The sequence below is a fragment of the Xenopus laevis genome, chromosome 8S, assembly GCF_017654675.1.
Source record: "Xenopus laevis strain J_2021 chromosome 8S, Xenopus_laevis_v10.1, whole genome shotgun sequence".
Lineage (NCBI taxonomy): Eukaryota > Metazoa > Chordata > Amphibia > Anura > Pipidae > Xenopus > Xenopus laevis.
This window is the reverse complement of record NC_054386.1, coordinates 29,131,554-29,147,377: the sequence shown is the minus strand read 5'-3', so window position 1 is coordinate 29,147,377 and position 15,824 is coordinate 29,131,554. Positions and strand designations below refer to the sequence as shown.

General features: G+C 40.8%; 1 long non-coding RNA gene and 1 pseudogene across 1 annotated transcript; both read left to right on the top strand.

The window, feature by feature from the left end:
- The first annotated feature begins 2,508 nt into the window (after positions 1 to 2,508).
- On the top strand, positions 2,509 to 5,816 carry LOC108700502. The gene is made up of 3 exons (XR_005963865.1): positions 2,509 to 2,729; positions 4,434 to 4,611; positions 4,880 to 5,816. It is a non-coding gene; the product is annotated as an uncharacterized LOC108700502 (long non-coding RNA).
- A 399-nt stretch (positions 5,817 to 6,215) lies between these two features.
- LOC121393129 lies at positions 6,216 to 7,387 on the top strand (annotated as a pseudogene).
- Positions 7,388 to 15,824: the final 8,437 nt, after the last annotated feature.

The following is a 15,824-nucleotide window of genomic DNA, read 5'->3' as shown; positions in this document are numbered from 1 at the left end:
TAGCAGCAAGGTCTTTATTCCCTCTGAATCTTTTACTCTTCAATCCTCTGAGGATCCCATACAGTTTGGGACCACTGAGTGTCACTTGCCTAATGATTTTACAGACGTTCCCAGGGCATCTGCATGTACTGAGGTACTAAAGGCCATTTTATCTGTACCTGCCCAGTAAAATTGGGAAAACTCCTGAGCCTGTATGAGGTTGGGGAGATTCATTTGGGCTGTATTTCTGCTCCCTGTAACACTAGTTCTAGGATTTTTTTTCCTGTTACTCTGTCCTGGAATAACACACCTGTTTTTGTTAAAGCTTTCATTGATTCAGGGTGTAAGGGAAGGATGGATGCTGTCCTCCCAATCCCTCCCTGCCTCCCAGCAGGGAGGGAAATCCAGGGTCATTTAGCATACCTGTGAGGCAGTAATTACTGCCTCACGGTATGCAGGCGCGGTCTGGAGGATCTGCTTTGATCACTGCGCCGGCCCACGTGTTAGAGCGGCGTGCGCTGGAGGAGGGGCGCGCGTGCACGCCGCTGGGCGGGCGCTCAGGAGCGCTGGATTTAAAAGGGCCAGCGCCGATGCGCTCGCTCTTTTTTGCTTCTCTGGTGGAGCACCCGCCTGGAGGACATCATCCCCTTGGACAACGAGCATTCAAACTGGGCTAAGTATATTAATCCCACTATCCCACCAACGAATCCCACTAACCCCTACTGCTCAAACCCCTATTATCCCACCAACGAACCCTTACTGCAAATCCCACTCTCAAACCCCTATTCCCACTAACCCCTACTGCTCAAACCCCTATTATCCCACCAACGAACCCTTACTGCAAATCCCACTCTCAAACCCCTATTCCCACTAACCCCTACTGCTCAAACCCCTATTATCCCACCAACGAACCCTTACTGCAAATCCCCCTATTCCACCAATGAATCTCAAACCCCACTATACCTTCATTCAGTGGCGTAACTAGACACCTAGGGGCCCTGGTGCGGAAATTTGAAACTAGGCCCCCCCCACTGCATGCGTTTCATAAGCAGGTAGCAACGTCATACCTAATGACCTAATGTCATAGGACTGAAATTAAAAATGCAATTACATAAACTGGTACACTTTGTTAGGGTAAAGAACTGTACAGGTACTGGACCTGTTATCCAGAATGCTCGGGACCTGGGGCTTTCCGGATAATGGATCTTTCTGTAATTTGCCTTAAGTCTACTAGAAAATTATGTAAACATGAAACAAACCCAATAGGCTGGTTTTGCTTCCAATAAGAATTAATTATATCTTAGTTGGGATCAAGTACAAGCTACTGTTTTATTATTACAGAGAAAAAGGAAAAATTTGGATTATTTGGACAAAATGGAGTCTATGAGAGAGGGCCTTTCCGTAGTTTGGAGCTTTCTGGATAACAGGTTTCCGGATAACGTATCCCATATCCGTATAACTAAAATTACATTTTTATAACTCTGTAAAAATGTACATATGCAAATTAGGGTTCGGATTTGGTTCGGCCAGGCACAAAGATTTGACTGAATCCTGCTGAAAAAGGCAGAATCCTGGCTGATTCCCGAACCAATTCCTGGTTATGGTACATCTTGCACTGCTTGTTTCATTGTCAAATAGCACTAGAATTCACAAAAAGAGTAGAATAAACACAGGGTCATGTATGAACAATGGTAAATTTGCTCCTGGGCAGTAACCCATAGCAACTGTATTGTCTCAGAATACAGTAAAAAAGTAGTGCCAATAAGATGCATAATAAATTATATGTAAAAGTGTAAAAAAAAAAAAAAGAATACATTTACAAATAGCACAATAATATTAACTGAACAAACACTATGTATAGCTTATGTTAAACAGTAATGAAAGCCTGGAGATGTAGTGTATTTTGTGTACTTAGGCTTTTTTAGGCAGTTGCACACATACACGCAGTCATACAGTGAAAATATACAACAGGTCTGGACTAGGTGTCAAAATAGACCCTGGCATTTCAAATACATAGAGGACCAAACAACCCTACAGGGGCCCAATAACTAGTGAGTGTCTATGGCATCTTACACTACCCACAGATTGCCAGCCCAGGCCTGATATACACAGCTATTGTTTGGCAGTCACACAGATACATAACACATACAGTAAGTGAATCAGATGTGCTGTTGTGCACCCAGAAACACAGCAGGATCACACAGACCCACAGCTCATGCCCCACATTTCCCCAGGGCAGCTCCTCTGCTCCTTTCTTAGAACATGAGGTTGGTATAAAACAGACAGAAATCAAATGGGCCAGGCTGAATCAGTTCAACAATGGAACAAACACACACACACACATATATTTACTAAAAAATACTAAACATTATGTTGAAACATCACTGCATTTTTATCATAGGCAATATTTAAGTACATCAAGATACAAATATGCTGCTGTAGCACTGACACACTTCTCACAACTTCTGAACTTCACTGACATGATCGTCTGCAGCTGCCTGGAGTTGCCGCCTCCTCTCTCCTCCCTCCTCTTTGCTCCTGGTGCTCCCTCCTCTCTACACTGATTGAGATTGATGGTGGCACTGTCCAATCAGCTTCTTGCTGATGCTACACTGCCTCCCCATGGGAGAGCTTCGTGTTGCTTAGAGAAAACACAGACAGGCTGCAGGTTTGAGGATTTTTTTTTCAAGATTACCTGCTGGAAATGTGATCCTGGCCTGCTAGTTTTTATCCGCCCAATGACTGATCCGGTATGCACAAATTGTGCTTAAAACTTCTTTCGGCTGCTTACTTCCCCCTACTGTACATACACAGAGTCGGGCCCCATTGGAGGCGGGCCATGGTGCAGTTGCACCGTTTGAACCCCTGGTAGTTACGCCACTGCCTTCATTGCTCCCCTATACCCCAACTTGTTTCACCCTTTTGTTGGTTTAGGGAAAGATCAGCACTAGGAAGGGCGGGCAATTGTAACGTGTATGATTGTGTATGTGTAGTTAGATTGTGGGTGAATTTTAGGATTGTTTTATTTAGTAGGATTGTTTTATTTAGTAGGATTGTTTTATTTTGTTGTTTTATATGGTGTAATTGGTATATCTGCATTAGGGGTAGTTGCTGTTTTTAATGTTGAGTGTTGTATTAAATATATTGTGTTAATTGTAACTACTGTGTTGTGTTTGTTATTATGGTAATTAGAATAGTAAGTGCACACAGATAGTTAGTACAGTATAATATATAACGTACATAGTGAAAGGTCAATTAAGAGTATTTATTAAAGGAATAAATAGGCGGCGCTATCAACCGATGACACCGCCTATTTATGAATACTAATTATTAAACACCTGGATAAATATCGATAACAGATACACCCCCTTTACACAGGGGCTGCTGGGAATTTTGTTGACGCAACTTTTGCTGGTAAAATGTCTGTCCCTTCCATTTCTCTCCTGTCAATAGATGAAAATCCCCTTGGCAATGGCTTAGTTACATCAGTAACCCCTAAACTTGAGGTGTGTGTGTGGGAGGCACATGTTCTGAATACATTTGTTTCCACTTTATCCACCTCATGCATCCACTCCTGTGCTGTTAGGCCTGCCCTGTTTAAGGCAACATAACCCACACAAGTGCTATGTGGTAAGAGATATAGTGGGAAGGAGTCTAAGTGGATGGGAGGCTAACATACAGGTACAAATTAGAGATGAAAAAATGCACCAGGCAAGACATAGTCCGTAGGGACAAGACTTTGGGAAGAGATTTCTATAATGTGTAATGCTGTAATACTATGGGTCTCACTTCTGATAATTAAAATAGGCCCTGGCATTTCAGGTACACAGAGGCCCAATCAGCCCACATAGAGGCCCAAATAGCTCCCACCAGCCCACTAAATACTGACTTTCTATGGGACCTTATAGCAGCCCCTCTGGCATTTGCCAGAACCCACAGATTGCCAGTCCGGGCCTGATTGAGAGATACAGGGATAGATAGATAGATAGATAGATAGATAGATAGATAGATAGATAGATAATAGATAGAGGTATAGATAAATAGATAGATAGATGACAGATAGATGATATATGATAGACAGATAGATAGATATACTGCAAAATATATGTATATTCTGGGGTATAGCTAATGGTTACTGGGTAAATAGGGAAAGAGATAGAGAGAGAGAGAAATAGATAATAGATATAGAATATTTATATAGAATTTAATTAAAAGTAGAGAGGGGTGTGTGTATGGATGCTGGGTTTTCATTTGGAGGGGTTAAACTTGATGGACTTTGTCTTTTTTCAACCCAATTTAACTATGTAACGATAGATAGATAGATAGATAGATAGATAGATATAGGGATAGATGATAGATGATAGATAGACAGATAGATATACTGCAAAATATATGTATATTCTGGGGTATAGCTAATGGTTACTAGATAAAAGCTAAAATATCTTTTTTTCCAGGTCACAACGGTTTGTGTCCTTCTTGGGAGTCCTGTCTGAAAAAGGATCCTTCAGAGAGAGGGAGTGCTGAAGAACTCCTGCAGCACCCATTCGTCACCCAACTGCCACCTAAGAAGATCATCAGGGCTGAGATTGGAGAACATCTCCGGACTCTGCAGAACCAGCCGGCAGAAGAAAGGTGAGGGAATCCATTATATTTGATACGACTGCACCATCACACAGTGTAACTGAACAGCTGCAAGAGTTGGTTTTATTATAATGGCACTGGGAATAATAAACATGTTTTAAGGGGTACTTTAGCTTAATATTATAATTTAGTATAATGGTGACAATCGTGTTCTAAGACAATTTGCATTTGGTCTTTAGTCTTTATTTTTTTGTTTATGAATCATATACAAGCTCTAATTAGTATTCATGAATAACAAATATGATTTTTCCCTATGCAGGACTGAAGGGACCCTGAAACAGCTGGGGCGTGCACAGACATCAGCAGAACAAGAAGCAGCTCTGCAAATGGCCCTGGAGGGCTTCTCCTGTTATTGATCTTGTGGCCAATAACATCAACAGCCCAGAATGCACTGATTTAGGCTGGGTGCCAGCACAGTCCAGTCAGCTCAGAAGAGGGATTATCCTGGGCTTGTGCTGTGCCAGGGACATTATCATACATGGGCCAATATCTAGGGTTGTACAATATCTGGCTGTACAGAAAGAGGAGGGACAATGAGGGGGTGGTTCAGGAGAAAATATGGTCAATATGGGAGTGGGGGATTATAGGAAGAAGGGAAAGAAGCGGAGCTGGAGGCAAGGATTGGGGAGGGACAGGACAGGGGTGGTACATCAGGGAATTATATATTTATGAGCAAATACATTGCTGGTTAAATGTGTAACAATGGTCCCAGTCTCAGCTGCTATATTACTGGTTAGGCTGGTGATACGCCAACCCCATTCATATCTGATTAAAACTCAGCCATATGTGTCTGGGCAGGTTTGAAATGGACCCTTGACTGAAGTAGCCACTGATCAGCTCCCTGCTCTTGTACTGTCCATTGGCCAGACTAGTCCACCTAGCTTATTTCTAGTCCACCTAGCATATTTCTATTCCACCGAGCATATTTCGGGTATCAGATCTAAGCAGGAAAAAGATTCAATCAGTAAATCCAAACACAATGTATAGATCTATATATTCAGTAGGACATGTGGCAGGGGGTTGGGATCTGATAATGAAACAAATGGACACACATTGAAACATCATACAAAATAGTTTGTTTTTATCTATTTTTTTGTACAAAACAAAACTAATGACATTATTGTGAATTCTACGCTGAATTATAAACACGGGGCCTGGTTTCCATCTGTATATAACTGAGCAGCTTTACGCCCATATCGGCTTCTGCACTAACTTTTTGTAGTTGTCGGTGGCTTTCTTCAGCTTCTCAAAATATTCATCCAACTTCCTCTGGAGTTTGCCCAAAATCTGCAGAAATGAACGAGAGAGAGTTAAGTATCAGTCAATAAACCCCTTTTACTCACATCCGTGTGCAGAATAAATACCTAGAAATGTTCTATTAGAGGCAGTTCATTGTGTCTGATGCAAATGGATATAAGAGGGATGACTCTGGGGGCCCCCAACAACTTGGCACTATCCAGTGATTTAACATTTTCTCCTCTTTAAAGAAAAGTTTGATATAAAAATGCTAGAACTGTTTGAAGCCTGAACAGAAGTGATTAAAGAGGTGGTTCATCACTTTTAGCATGTTATAGAATGGGAATGAGCTCAGAGCTATGAGTGAGCACAGAGAGAAGTAACGTCACACCAAGCTAATATGGCAGAGACAGCAGAGAGAGCTTCAAGAGCTGTTTACTCAGGTATGGTAAATCATTCTACCGAATAAATATAGTGTTATAGCTTGCACTATTGTGGCTAATCTATTGGCAATAAACTGCTTTGGTAGCTTTACTTCTCCTTTAAATGAAACGAGTATACATGTTTGGGGTTCATCTAAGAAGCCATACCCAGTAACCCACAGAAATTCAGAGGCACAGTGACTCCCCCCTCACCCCACAGAAATTAAGAGGCTCAGTTACTCCCCCCTCACCCCACAGAAAGTCATTTATTAAGAACCAGACGTTTCCAGGATTCAGTTCCAGTAAAAGTAAAAGAATGTCTTCTAAGGTGAGTACTATGTATTTCCTCTTCTGGAGGAATGCGGGTTGCACGTCATGGACAGCCTGCTGTTCCACTCCTGTTATAAATGCAGTGACATAAAACCAGAACCCCCACCCCTCCACAGGACACTGACCAATCCTCAGCACCCAATCTTGGGCCCACTGAATGCCTGGATGGGAATCTGGAATTCCAAGAGACGTCCTTCAAAGACCTGGCTCTGTACGATGATTTACAGGAGGATGAGGTTGATGACTGGAGTGACAGTTACCACCCTTCACACTCATGATACCAATGCACCCTCTCCCTGGCACACCTGGGGATGAGTCTTACGGATACAGCACCAGCGATCTGTCCAGCGATGGATTAATCACAGGTTGGCAGCAGACTGTCCTTATGTCTCCCCCTGACAGCTTGTCCAGTAAAACCCAGCATGGCCCCGACCTCGCAAGTGACTTGGAGGAAGGTTTGCGCCTGCTACGAATAAACTGTGAGGAGGTAAGTGAGGAAACGCTCAGCTGCGTTCTGTGAGTAGATGCATATTGTCCAGCAGCAGCAGTATTCCCTATTCAAGTAGTCATTGTCAGCAACTGTCAGATGGCTTCGGCTTCATTGTTTCCACCACCAGGTGGCGACTCTCTCAAGTCTTACACTCGGCCTCTGATGCTTTGTCGTTTGTTAGCTACAAGAAGAGAATCTGCTAAAGAACCAAACCCGTAAACTGCAGGAACTGAATGACACCCAGAATGAAAAGTACGTTCCTCTAATTCAGGGATCCCCAACCTTTAGAACCCATGAGCAACATTCAGAAGTAAAAGGAGTTGGGGAGCAACACAAGCATGAAAATGTTCTTGGGTTTCCAAATAAGTGCTGTGATTGGCCATTTGGTAGCATCTATGTGGATTGTCAACCTACATTGAGGCTCTGTTTGGCAGTGCACCTAGTTTTTATACAACCAAAACTTGCCTCCAAGCCTGGAATTCAAAAATAAGATCCTGCTTTGAGGCCACTGGGAGCAACATCCAAGGGGTTGGAGAGCAACATGTTGCTCACGAGCTACTGGTTGGGGATCACTGCAGTCTAATTCTTCAATGAATACATGGTCACATCATTTAAAGGGCAACGAAACCACTGTACAAAATAATGCCAGTCCCTGGTAACTTTTTTTCAACAGCATAAGTACTTATCGTTATCATTTTATCAGGGATGTTGCCCATACGGCACTGTGCAAGTATCTTTGGCATTTAGGGTTAGACAACCGGAAAGAAAACTGGAAGAGAAAATCCTGGAAGAGCAGAAAGAAGCCCAGGATTTGGAATCCATGGTCCAGCAGGTAGAGAAGAATCTGCAGATGATAACTGTAAGTGATCCAGGCTAAACATCTGGCTGTACTGCAGGGTTCTACATTATCAGCCCACTGTTTGAGTGACAAGCTCCCTTTCCATATAAGCTGCCATCAGTCTTCTAGCCCCTCCCACTGCTTGAGCCATAGACTCCCTGCCCTTCCCGCTGTAAGTTGCCAAACAATGTTCTAGGCCACTCACTGGTGAGGCTTCTTTTGACCCATTTGATTGTTATTTAATGTTGTAGAAAAGAGTTTTGAAGGTGGAGAGCAATGTAACCAAATCCAAGCAGGAAATGGCCCTTTTGCAGGTAAGTTACTCTGGACAACTTTTATTATAAGGCAGGTTTGTTGCATTTTATAATATTATCAAAGCTTATGTTTACAAATAGCATATTGTTTCTCTTAGACAGTACAGTATGAGGGTATAGCTTATTGTGTGCCCAGAACATTCCTTCTCTGTATATTTGTATTTATACATATGGGAGGAGGGAGGTGCCATATTGATTCCCTTAGACAGTACTGTATGAGGGTATAGCTTATTGTGCGCCCAGAACATTCCTTCTTTGTCTATTTGTATTTACACATATGGGAGGAGGTGCCATATTGATTCCCTAGTACAGTATGAGGATATAGCTTATTGTGTGTATACATATATCTATATTGGTGCCAATGACTGACAGATTGAACTGACCACCTACAAAGCAGAGAATGAATCGATGAGGAGGGGGGAGATGGCCGGGATGAACGCTGTAAAACAGAATACAAATCTGGCCCTGGAAAACCTACAAAAAGTGGTCAGCGGTGCCCAGTCTTCTATAAAGTAAGTTCAGTGGTTACTGATTGGTATTTTGCCTGTCTTTGTTCCACCATACTCCACTGATATATGATATTTAGTACCTGTATCTCATTGCCACCTACTTGAATTTAACCCCTTGCCATCACCGTCTTACACTTTCCCTTTAACCCACAAAAGGCAGTTGGTATCTGGCGCTGAATCACTGACCCTTGTTGCCGACCTTCTTCGTTCCATAGATAAAATCTCAGTAGTTCACAATGGCGACGTTCCCTGAGGCCATGGGGTATCCAACGTATTTGTACCCATAAACTGATACTCACTCTATTATGCCCTGGGGATCCCGATGCTGCCCCAAAATATGGAGATTTTATGCCCTGCTGTTTTTATTAATGGATATTTTCAGCATCTCGGTATTAGATATTGCTGCCTTGCGCCAGTCCCTTGTTATAGGAGCGACCCCAGCAGGGCCATGTTGGGGTGCAGTCATTTCTAAAACATTAGGTTATTAAAGCTCTTCTTTTTTAAAATAAACTTTATAGTGAAATATCTATATAGTGTAATATATAACATGACAGTAACATGATCCTTTTATATTGTTCATCTCCTTCCCACCGTCCCTGTTATTCTTTGTTCCATTAATATGAAATATTTTATGTTTTTTTGTCGAGTACATTTCAGCTGCAATGTGTTATATGATATAGTCAGAGAACAATAGAAATGGCTGCTGGCGGTGTTGGAGGGGGGCTGAGGGGTAATTACTGGGGGTGTAGGAGGGGTGTTGATATTTCTCATTTATATTTTTCATGTTAAGGTTACATAAGAAGGGTTTTGTTAAGTATAACAATATACATTTTCCCATAAATCAGTATTTAAGTAATGTTTTACATGGAACAGAATTCCAACAATTCTTTTATGGATGTAGATCATTATAGGACATCACTAAAAGTAGACCCCACATTAGTAAAGTATGGGCGCTCCTGTGCTAGGACATAAGTACAGAGTTTGTTATAGGACAGAATATTAGAAGGAAGTACCTTAAAGGGGAACTATAGCGAAAATGAAAATTTAATATTAGCTTCCTCATACTGAAATAAGAAAATTTCTAAATACAATCAATTAAATATTTGGAGTTGGGTGTCAGATATTCTATGACAGTTAGATCTAATATATCTTATAGGGGGGCTCGTTTCCTAGCAGATGTATTAGAGCTCACTCAAATACAGTACAAACACAATCTAACAAAATAACTGACTTTTGCACACATCCTGCATGTAGAGAGACATGATGTCTGGTGATTTTAATATAGGGGGGCTCCTTTTGCCTAGAAGATGTATTAGAGCTCACTCTAAGATATATTGGATCTAACTGTAAATGAATATTAAGTTATTTTTAGTTTATTGCTGTTCTGGCTGGGGAGCTCAAATACAATCTATCACTGAGCTTCCTGGAGAAGTGGTTCTTAAAACACTCACTTTCAGTAAGACATAGCCTTTTGCTTGGAACTGCTGTCCCGTCCAGTGGTAAAATTATGCACAAAGACCTCTCATTGCGCTGTTTTCTGGCATCTTTGATGTTTCCATTCCTGAGCTGCATAATATCACTTTTTACCACACTTTGTCCTTGTAGTTGCTGAGGTTCCACCAAACACCCATTTGCTCTCCGAGTCTTTTCTGTCCAATTATCCTTGGAAAGGAAAGCTCCACTGTGCTCCATTGTGCATCAAAGCCGCATTTATAGCTCCTGGGAGTTCTGCATTTGTGGTTATTACCCTGCAGGCACTGCTCGGCTTGGCACAGAATCTGAAATCACTTCCATACAAGGGGACGGATTGACATGCATGGGTTAGGGCTGCCTGCATCTGATCCATATTGCTCAAAGCAAAACAAAAATCCCTGTCTAAAAGCTATATTTTAGATGGTTGCATAGAAATGTGTATTTTCTTTACATCCTACAGGCAGCACATCACAATTGGCTAATAGATTCCATTCCCCCTGATTGGGCAGAATATCAAACAAGCTTAATTAACTCTGATAAGAGTTACCTCCTCCCTCCAGGCATCAGTGTTTTATTCTGTCCTTCCAGGATAGGGCATAGAAGAGGACCGTGTGGTCTAAAGAACCAGGCTTGAGAGCTTGAAGGCCAGAGAAGGGACCACGCCAGCGTGGGTCACTTTGGGGAGGTAGAATAATGCTCCCTTGGGCGATGCAGAATCCTCGCCGGTGGAATAAAATTGTCAGAGGCAGCAGATGCGGTTCAGCGTTAAATGCCAGTGTTACTTACTGGGCACATGCTGATGTTCCTCTAGCGGAAATTGCCAGGCTGCTAGACTGTGATTAGGCTGCTAAAGGTACTATGGGTAGCCAAAGCAGAGTTACTGGGGTCACATTTACAAAGTTAATATGTGTACTTATGCTCACTTTTCATACAGTGGGAGTGAGTCTGAAATACATATTCCCACCGCTCCCAATGATTCAGAGGGTTATACAAAAGGTAAAAATGGACAAGACCTCAGTGATCTTCGTGGATCCGTTTTGGCCCAGGAGGGTGTGGTTTTCAGACCTGATGCTGCTGTCCAAGGGGATTTTTTGGAAACTTTCGGTATCAGAAGACTTGCTGTTGCACGGGAAGATGAGACATCCAAATCCAGGGAAGCTAAATCAGAGTGCTTGGAATTTGACAAACAGAGTTTATTGAACCAAGGTCTCTCAAGTAATGTAGTACAGACACTTTTATGCTCCAGGAAGGTGTCTACATCAAAGTTATATAATGGGATTTGGAGAATTTTTGATGAATGGTGCCTAAACAAAGATCTGCAACCCAAAGATTGTTCGATTTCTTCAATTCTACAATTTTTACAAGGCCTCAGGCCTAATACCATAAAGTTACATATCAGCCTTATCGGCCATGTTATATCAGGATTTAACAAAGAACCCATTGGTCAAACGTTTTGTTAAGACAACTTCTAGGTTGTGTCCAAGAATCAGGTCATTGATTCCACCTTGGGACTTAAATATTGTGTTAGAAGGGTTATGTGAGCCACCCTTTGAACCAATGGATTCTATTTCTATCAAACATCTGTCATGGACATCAAACATCTGGTGGCTATTACATCAGCCAGGCTTTGGCAGCAAGTCCTCCATATACAGTATTTTTCCCAGATACGGTAATCTTAAAGACATTACCATTTTTAAGTCCAAAGGTTCCTTTCCTGGAAAACCTAAATTCTCAAATTCATCTTACCACCTTTTGCGCAATTGACGGAGCAAGAGAGGGAATCAAGCCTTAAAAATCTGGAAGTTCACAAATTCCTTTCTGTCTACATTAAGAGATCAAAGGAGTTTAGACAATAAGATCAACTTTTTGTATTGTTTGGCGGAAAAAGGAAAGGCCTGAAGGCATCAAAGCCTACGATTGCAACATCGGTAAAAAATACCATTTCTTCAGCTTATGTCAATAAAGGAAAAGAACCTCCAGCAGAGTAAAAAGCACATGGAAACGGTATGCTATATTAAAGAAAATAACACATAACCAATAATACACTTGACAACTTACAATAGCCAGCCCAATTCCTTTATTGGGTAGCCTATCCCAAATAGTTCCACCTTTTAATTCTTCCAGCCAGGAAACTAATTACACAACAAAATGTAATTTTCCTCCACGCCAATTCACTTTACTCAGGAAATGTGTAATTGGCACATTCCAATTTAAACATTGTTTTTTCAATGGCGTTTTGTAAGCCAACATTAAAGATATCATTGCCAATGTCTGACAGATGAATACAATCTCTTCTGCGTACCTAATTCCAACTCTTTGTGTCTGTGTATAAGCAAATTCAAAGATTTCATGAACTTGAATATTCCAACCAGTGTTCCAAAATCTTCAAATGAGGCTGTTGAAGCCACCGCAACCTGGACACCATCTCTGACCAAACAAGGTAAATTGAAATGCAAAACTGCTAAATCTTTTTTCATTTGCCTGGTAAAATCCCATATTTTTGTTTTTTCTACATCATTCCCTCCCAAATGAATGATCACAATGTCAATGCCATCAATCATTCCAAACTGCACCTCTAATGCCTAACCAATGGATCTTAACTTTGTTATCAGAAAAACAAGGTCCATAACTTCTCTGTAATGCTCGTCTCTTGGCCCAATATATGAATGAATGGCCAATGATCCAAACCAGATACTGCTTTTCACCTGAAATAAATCAATTAACATTTGTCAATTAGATATGGCCTAATGTAAGACCTCTATCTCCTAGCTTCTTTATAAAAACCCTCGCCAAAACCCAATAACGATGCTTGAGTCGCTGCTCCAATACGAAAAGAGTGCGACTTATATGAATTAGGCTCCATGTTCAACTTTTGTAATCACCGCTTTAGAACATGTTCTAATTGAAATTTCGTCACCGGTGAGCCATCGGAATGTATGAAAAAAGAACCATCAACATTGGGTCTAATGGCGAGGAAACTCTCATAGGCTGTGACTGGGCATAAGTTCAAACATTCAAATGATCCTATCCACAGCAGTGTTCCCTTGTCCAACTGGTTAGTTTTTGATTTTTTAATTAAAACTCTCAACTTATTATTTACCAGTTCCACATTGTTTTGATTTTGAAACACTTACAGCTTCACTTACTCTTAATGCTGCAAAAAACATCAAGCGGAAGAGTAACTTAAACAAAGTAACTTCATAATCAGATAAGCATACGGACTCTGATACAAGTAACAATTTGTGTAACAAATTCAATGTAATTGGCTTTCTTTTATCAGCCACAAATTTTTCCTTATGCCATCCCTTTATAAATTGTTTAACAACTGCTGCTTTAGTAATATCAGGTTGACCAAACAGTCTTAAAAAGAAGGAAATGCCAGCCAGTTGTGTTTTAACGTATGCTACAGAATGTTTATCTTTTGTATACTCCAACATCAACAAAATTAAGTGATCCAAATCCCCTTTGATACCTTCCTGTTTTGCTTTTTGATTTAACCAATTTTGCCATGTGCTCAGATAATCCAAGTTTTCTTTGATAGCGATTGAGAAATAAACTCTTCTAATTTGTTGCTATTAAACTCCACAGATAACTTGGGCAGTTGAAACTTTCTGGATCGATCTCTCCCGCTAGTTGACTGAATAGAGTAAGCTGAAAACGAGACAAAGCGTCTGCCATTGAGTTTTGACAACCCGGAACACGTTTTGCCTTTAACCATATGTAATGCTTGAATGCTCTAAAAACAATTTGTTTTATTATGTTTACAACTGGCGGAGATTTTGCGGATAAGGTTTTTATTACTTGAACTACCCCCATGTTGTCACAATGTAATATAATCTTTTATTGGCAAGTAGATGTCCCCAAATTTCTAAAGCAACCAATACTAGGAATAGTTCAAGTAATACCAAATTTTTAATTAAATCTGTTTGACTCCAATATGGGGGCCAAGCATCACAATACCAATGTTGTTTAAATATTACGCCAAAACCTGTTGATGCTGCTGCATCTGAATAAAGCTTAGTCCACACCAGGCGATTCGGGGAGATTGAGCGCCTGGCGACTAATCGCCTCTTCTTTAAGGTGACTAATCGCCCTGAACCGATTCCTCTTCTCCTGTGCCGACTGTAATGAGAGTCGCCTGCGTTATGACACACGCGGCGCTTTGTTTTCCGAATTTGCCTCACAAGGAAACTTCGAGCAACTTCGGAAAGGGAAGCGCCGCGTGTGTCATAATGCAGGCGACTCTCATTACAGCCAGAGCAGGAGAAAAGGAAGCGGTTCAGGGAGGTTCGTCGCCTCAAAGAAGAGGCGATTAGTCTCCATTTGCTAAATCTCCCCGAATCGCCTGGTGTGGACTAAGCCTAAAGGTGCAGTGCAGATGAAATTGAAGCAGTTTCTACCATTAAAGTGTGTTAGGGTTACACATACCAACTGTAAATTGTATGAGCCTCCTAATAAAAACCCTACCAATCAGGATTATCCTTGTTCGGGATTATCCTTGTTGCAAAATTTAGATGCCCTACTAGAGATTGAATATGTTTTAGTGTCAGCTTCTTGGCTGTTAGTGCAGCTGATAATAAATTTCTTAATTTCTGAAGTTTTGCCTCTGGTAGTCTAAACTCCATGTTGATGGAATCAATTTCGATCCCTAAGAACTGTAAAGTATTAGTTGGTTTAACAGTCTTATCCTTTACTATAGGTATCCCAAACTTATTAGCCAACAACAAAAATGTATTTAAAAGAATGTTGCAGGTGTCTGTACCAGCTGGACCAATAAATAAAAAGTCATCTATATAGTTTAAAATAAATTCAGAAACAGTTTCAAATTTAACTGTCCATTCTAAAAAATTAGAAAATCATTCAAAATAATTGCAAGATACAGCACAGCCCATTGGCAAACACCTGTCATAGTAATAACTCCCTTCTAAATGGAAACCTAACAGAAAGTAACAACCAGGATGTATGGGGAGTAATCTGAAAGCAGACTGAATATCACTTTTTGCTAAATGTGCTCCTTTTCTGCAAAGCCCGAGTAATTCAACCGCTTTGTCAAAAGACGTATATTCCACTGAGCATAATGCTGGAGAGATGCTATCATTAACTGATAAACCATTAGGAAATGATAAATGATGAATTAACCTATAAGAGCCGGTTTTCTTTTTAGGAACTACTCCTAAAGGAGAAATTCTCATGTCATGTGAGTTTCCTTAAAAGGACCAGCAATTATGTTAAAAGATAATTCTTTATCCAGTTTTTCCCTTACAACTTCAGGATACCTTTTAGTTGATTTCAAATTATCTACCACAACTGGGGACCATTTCGAGTTATCTGTTGGAATTATAAAACCTTCACTAAAACCTGATTCAATTATTGTTGCTTTCTGTTGGTTTGGATAGACCCTTAAGTAGGGTAACATTGCGGGCAATATTACAGGTGTTATCAATTTTTTGGTGCTGTTCATTTTGATTGGGTTTTCCAGTTTGAGTAAATCTCTTTGCCCCGGCACAGATAGAACATTCATGCTTATATCAGCAACTATTTTGCCATTTGCAAAAAATGTCATTAAAAGACCAACATGCATTCCTGCCTGCA